Here is a 6,397-nt window from a genome sequence, read left to right on the forward strand (position 1 = left end):
CTCCTGCCTGGAGCCTGCAGAGACAAGAGCAAAGGGAAAGCAAAGGCATCGGGTCAGCCAGGCTCCAGATTTTCAGGGGAACTTGTGCAAAGAGCAGGGCTAGCCCAGAAAATATGTAATTGGCCAAGTTGAGCTATTACCTGCTGTAAGTGGAGACAGAAAGATAGTTTTGACACCACGGTGAAAATAACCCTCCTGGAAAAAAAGAAAATCAATACAAACACCAAGGAAAGAGAATCAGAAACCAAGACCATCAATTCCTGAGATAAAGAGAGTTGAAAGTCTCAGTGGGAGGACAGCCAGATCTGTACTGAAAAACAAAACTTTACTTCTTTTGCTGACAAATTACTTTTTATGCTAAAGGACAAAGGAGCCATGAGGATGCAGCCCCAATGTACCACTGAAGGAGCAATCCTTGACAAAAGATGGGGCAGACAGAAAAGCTTTGCATGGAAGCTTTTGCACTTCTCCTTTCTCTTCCACACTTGCAAGTATCATTATACAATAAAAACAAAGGATTTCTGCACTTTTGTAGTGGTTTTGGCATGTCACACACACTCCAGGACTTCTGCTGTGACAAGGGCAGAGCCAGAGCAGAGGAAGCAGCAGCAATACAGCACAAGTGTGCCTGGCATTATTCCCTGGAATATCCCACAAAGGAAAGTGGCTCAGACAATCAGGTCCCAGTGGCACCTCACCATTGTGCCACCCCCAGAGCTCAGACACTGCTTCCCTGGGGCACAGCATTCCATCACAGCCAGTGCTGGCCCAGCCCTGCTCATCCCCTCCTGCTAACGGGCAGAAATCACAGTGAAAATGGAAGTGAATGTAAAGCTTCCCTGTCACAGACATATTTTATGAAAAATCCTTTTGACAAGATTTTTCTCCTGAGAAGCTGAGAAGCCTCGGAAACAAAATGTAAACAATGGTTATCTGCTGCTGTGGAATGCAACAGGTGCATCTTCGATTGGTCTCATGTGGTTGTTTTTAATTAATGGCCAATCACAGTCCAGCTGTCTCAGACTCTCTGGCCAGTCACAAGATTTTATTATCATTCCTTTCTATTCCTTCCTATCCTTCTGAGGAAATCATTTTCTTCTATTCTTTAGTGTAGTTTTAATATATCATTTGCTTTTCATATAATATATATCATAAAATAATAAATCAAGCCTTCTGAAACATAAAGTCAAGATTCTCATCTCTTCCCTCGTCCTGAGACCCCTGTGAACACCACCACACTTCCCCATAAATCTCATGCTGCACAGCCCAGCCTCTGGGCTGCAAAGGGAAAACCCTTCTACCTTCTGGGTTGTTTGTCTGCAAATACAAAGCTACCGGAGCTGTGCACTTGTTTTTTAACAGCTCTGTCTTGCTGTCAGATCTGTACTCTTTGCCTCACAATGTCTGCACCAGAAATGTTTTGCAGCAGTTCTTTAGCTTTTAAGGTAATCACATAAAAGACCCTTGACTGCATAAACACAGCTAATCTGGGTAAATGCCTTTAAGGATCTTTACATTTCTTGCTAATGGATTTCCAGACAGCCCCCAGATATCCACGTTCTAGAAAATAATGTAAAATAGAGTGTCTAATTTTTTTAAATGCTTCACATTCATCATATACTGAGAAAATCCAGAGCTCCAGGCAGCATAACATAATTACACTTATGTAAGTCATACCCTGTTCTGTCATCATCAGTCTGAACCCTGCCTTTGGCTGGGCCACAGATGCACCCGGTGTTAAATTCCAACTCAACCAGAGACAAATTACCACATGCTGCTAATTAGAGCCAGACAGGAGGGATCCAGGTGTCACAGCCTGGTGACAGAGCCTGAAGGGCACACGGGGGCCCTGAGCTCAGGAGCTGTGTGTGGGATCTGCTCCCCTGGGAGCACTGGGAAGGCTCATGGAGGAGGCAGGTGTGAGAGCCTGAATGAGAGATGTGGGACTCCAGGCTGCTCTCCAAAATGCAGTTTATTGTATCCAAAAGGTTGCAGCAGTCCAGGGTCATGGGTGGCAGAGCCTGTGCCTACAGCTGTCAGCTCCAGCTGCAGGCAGGACTGGAGACCCTTTGGTTTTGGTTACATTGCATTCTATACTTTTCTTTTGGTTACAATACATTCTATACTTTGCTGAGCATCTTAATATAGCAGAACCAATCTATACCTTAACTTTTATCTATAGCCTATCATAACTACTATAATTACCATATTCATGTTACTGTTCTCCAATCACTCAAAGTCAGTACATTACAGTTTAAGCTAGAAGTTGGTTTTCAGTTTTCTTGCAATCGAAAATTCTGAGACCTTTTTTCTACTTGCAACATTGGCAGGCTTGTTTGCCTGTGCTCTCTTTCTGCTTGGTAAAAACATCTTCTTGTTTGGGATGGGTTTATACTTTGCTCTAAGCCATAAACCCCCTTCTAACTAACACACCCTTTGCCTCCTTGGTTATCCAGTAAGACTGGCTCAGCAGTTCTATTCTTCTATATCAAAACTTGATTTCATTTCTATTCCTTCTTCAGATTCTACATTTAAAAATCTTTCTGCCAAGCATACATATCTGTGAGACTTTCTTGTCAAACTTTCATTCTTCCCAACAGGGAGGTGCTGCCCCTCAGAGATGCTTTGCCCTGGGCACAGGGCAGGATGCCAGCACCCCACAGGCTTCTTGCCCTCAACCTGCCCCTCTGCTGTGGCTTCATTTGCTCTGCTTGAAAGGCAGAGGTGCAGAGTGGGTGAACCTCTGAGAACTGAGGGAGAAATGAGGATGTACCTCAAGTATAATGGTACAGACAACCACCAACATAATTCTGGTACCAATTACAGTAATTTGAACAAAGAAGTCGTCCTACCTTTGATTTGCTCTCCTTCTCTTCCTGGCTGGTTTCATTAAAACCACTTACAGAGATTTGCAGCAGTTCTGTTTGAAGTGCTGTCATCAGGATTTTTGTTTTCAGTCACATCAGAAATGGTCTTACAGCAGGCTGGTTATGTTTCACAGAGAGATCTGTAGCATGTGGCCATCACTCACTGTCAGAGGTGTTTTAGACAGGCTGGTCCTGCTGGCTGTGTGGTTCTGAGGTGAGTGCCAGGGAAGAAGCTCCAGAGTGGCCACAGCAAGGGCCAGTGCCTGCCCTGGTACCAGGCTCCCTCCACAGCCTGATGCTTCCCAGACCTCCCTCAGCAGCTCCAAGCTACACTGCACTGAACCTACAGCCCAAACCTTGGTTAATTTGAAGACTAAAGTGTGCCAGTCTGCTTCACACTGCTCCTGAGGAGAGCACCCCTGTGCACCCCAAAGGGGGTCCCCAAAGTGCCAATGCACCTTAGGCCTGGATTCTCCAGTTTCATGGTGTTTCCTCTATTTATTAAGAGCTTTTTCATGCTCCTATCTTTGTGCTGATCACCATTTAAAATGCATTACCAAGATTTCTAACTTTCCTGGCCCCTCAATAACGTGGCAGTAAATGCCCCTTAACACCGAGGGCACTGAACTGCTGTGGATTTCCCTGGAGTGATTCTGCTCTGCTCTTACTCACCAGGCAAATCAGAAATGCACCTTGTGTGACACTCTGATGAGGAAAGACACTTCAGGACTCGCTTGGTAACTCAATCACCACAAGACATTCACCAATTATCCCCCCAGTCACAGGGTGAGGGTGATGGGGAGGTCATGCAGAGTGAGTCTTTTTCATTTGTCCGTGACAGAAGAAGGGAACACACTTTGCAAATTATAATTAGCAATTTAATCCAGCTGTGGCTAATTCATAGCTGCATTTTGCACTCCAGGACTCAGCACTTGGGCAGACTCTAAATAAGGCACCAGCATGGTGTGTCCAGCTCCCTGAAATCTCTCCAGTAATTACAGATTGCTCAGTGCTCAGCAGAGAGCAGGACAGCTTTCCATGCCTGCAGGTGCCTCTGCTCCTGCTGCCACCCTGCCAGGGTGAGATGCAGCCCTGGAGAGAGACAGAGAGACTGCCAGCTGCCAGCCACACCATTCCCCAGGATACCTGCATGGGGGTCCTGCCAGCTCTGTGCTGAGGATGGAGAGGGGATGCTCACATCCCAGCCTGCTCCCATCCCAGCTCAAGGCTGGCCAGTGGTGGAAGGGGAGTGGGGAAAGAGCTGCAGCTCAGGGGAGCAATAAATTCTGCTCCATTCTAATGGGGCACTGCAGGCCCAGGGAGAAATTGGTGTATAGGTTCACAAAAATCCTGCTTGAATAAACAGAAAGAGAGGGAATGCTGGAGAGAGCATCCAATCTGCATCATAATTAGGGAAAAAATAACAAATGGCAGAAACAACCTGTTCCCATCTGCAGCTGCAGTTTGTTCCTGCTGTATTGAACAGCCAGACACCAAGCCTACCAGGAACCCTCTCTGGAAATGTGTGTTTCATGCAGTAAGAGTGGGGAAAGAGCCTCTTTTTATGTGTATTGCAGAATCTGCTGTAATGAAGCATCAAAGAGGATTTTCTCAACCAGACACTGACTGCTGTCTCCAGCCTGGTACCAGAAATGGGGGCTCACCCCTGGAAGAGTCTCCTAGAGGAGAGCTCACATGGGACCGCAATCAGGCTCCAGATCTGGGGCTCACCCTGGTGTGGGGCTGGGCCTGTGCCCTGTGCAATGGTTCAGGTCACTGTCACACTGTCACATTTGGCTATCCAGAGCAGGAAGATGCAGTTCCTCAGTGGAACTGAGGACATTTCAGACATTATTCAATCCCAGACTGACTAATTTATCCATAAACCTTCCTAATGAGCCTGATAGTGTAGGAATGAGAGAAAGCAGCATTGTTATCTGTAAACAGCAGCAGCTGACAGCATGTTTAATCACAGGCTGCATGACAGTGACATCGGTGGAGAAGAGGATTAGACACTTCTCCAATTAGTCAAACAGCAAAGGCACGAACACAGAGCCTGAGGGTCACTGAACCCAAAACAAAGAGTAACAAATCTCAGAGCTGGGGAGTCCCAGTGCAGGGGCAGGCTGTGCTGGAGCCCTCCCAGCACCCCGAGGGCAGCCAGCAGTGAGGAGAGCCCTGGCACTGCTGCAGAGCCAAAGCCACCACTAACACTGCAGGCTCTGCTCTGCCTCGAGATCTGCAGGCTGCCTGTGCCTAACAGGATTTGCAATCCATGGTGAACATGCTAATGGGATAGAGAGGTAAAGAGTTCATCCTACTCACTTTTCTCTGCTTCTTTTCTTTTTTTTTTTTTCCCTGAGCATCTCTCTCCCAGTTTTCTCTGGCTCATCTCTTTCTGAGGTCTGCAGATTAAAAGCATTAATACGAGCCAGAAGTTATTATGTGAATCCTACTTATCACAAAGCAAATGGGATCTAGAGGGCTGCAGCCCTGGAAGGCATGGCCATTGGTTAACAAGGAGTTAACCAGGGTTAACTCAAGGCCATCAGGGTTTTCCTTCCCCAGCCCCCAAGTCTGGAGGATGCAGCTCACAGGACAGGGAGAAGGGAGCACAGCTGCTGATGTGCCACTGCATGGAAGGGAGCAGTGATGTTGTGAAAAGTACATTGGTGGGGGCCAGAGGCTTTGCACAAACTGTGGGGAGGTGCTGGATGTGCCAGGCACCACCAGGCAGGAGGGAACAACTCTGGCACCAACATAACTGGAGCTCCAGCATTGCTGCTGCCACCTCTGCTTCCACAGCAGGCCAGGTTTAGCATGTGCCCTCTCTTCTTCCCGATTCCAGGTCTTGGGTTAAACCAGTAGCTGCTCCGTGGTGGAGTCCAGGTGTTTTGATTTATCTCTAAGAGATCTCATTATCAGCCCCAGCAGCAGACTCCAACCTTTCATGGCAGGGCCCCTTTGAATTTGCTTTCTGCCCCAAGGTACAAGAGGAACCATGAGAAATCAATTTTCTTTCCTCCAAGACCCCCTAGTTTTCAAGAACTTTTAAAGGGCAGACAAACCATAACTGGGACATCTTTTACCTTTAAAAAGGTCCTTCATCATATTAGATTTTGATTAATCAGCCTCCTACTCTCCTGTCACTTTCACAGTGGAGAGTGCTGGAGACCTCCCACCAGCCCCTCTCTGCAGAGGGAGAGGGAGGGAGAGAAAGAGAGGGAAAGGGAGAAGGAGGGGAAGACAAAGGAAGACAGAGACTTCAGTGGCTGGGGGAGGCACAGCCGGCTGTGGGGAAGGCTCAGCCCCTGTGCTCAGCTGCCCTCCTGCAGCTCCTGGTGGCAGGGAGATGCAGCATTGCAGGTGCAGCTCCTGCTCAGCTGGTGCCACTGGCTGCCCTGTGGCTGCCTCCAAGCTTTGAGAATTTCCTGGGGCTGCAAACCCGACATTACCTGACTTGCCCAACCAGTCACCAGGCCCTGGGCACAATCACCAGGCTCACAGAGGAGACAAGGTGCTCATCCCAG

The sequence above is a fragment of the Geospiza fortis genome, unplaced genomic scaffold (assembly GCF_000277835.1).
Source record: "Geospiza fortis unplaced genomic scaffold, GeoFor_1.0 scaffold115, whole genome shotgun sequence".
Taxonomy (NCBI): domain Eukaryota; kingdom Metazoa; phylum Chordata; class Aves; order Passeriformes; family Thraupidae; genus Geospiza; species Geospiza fortis.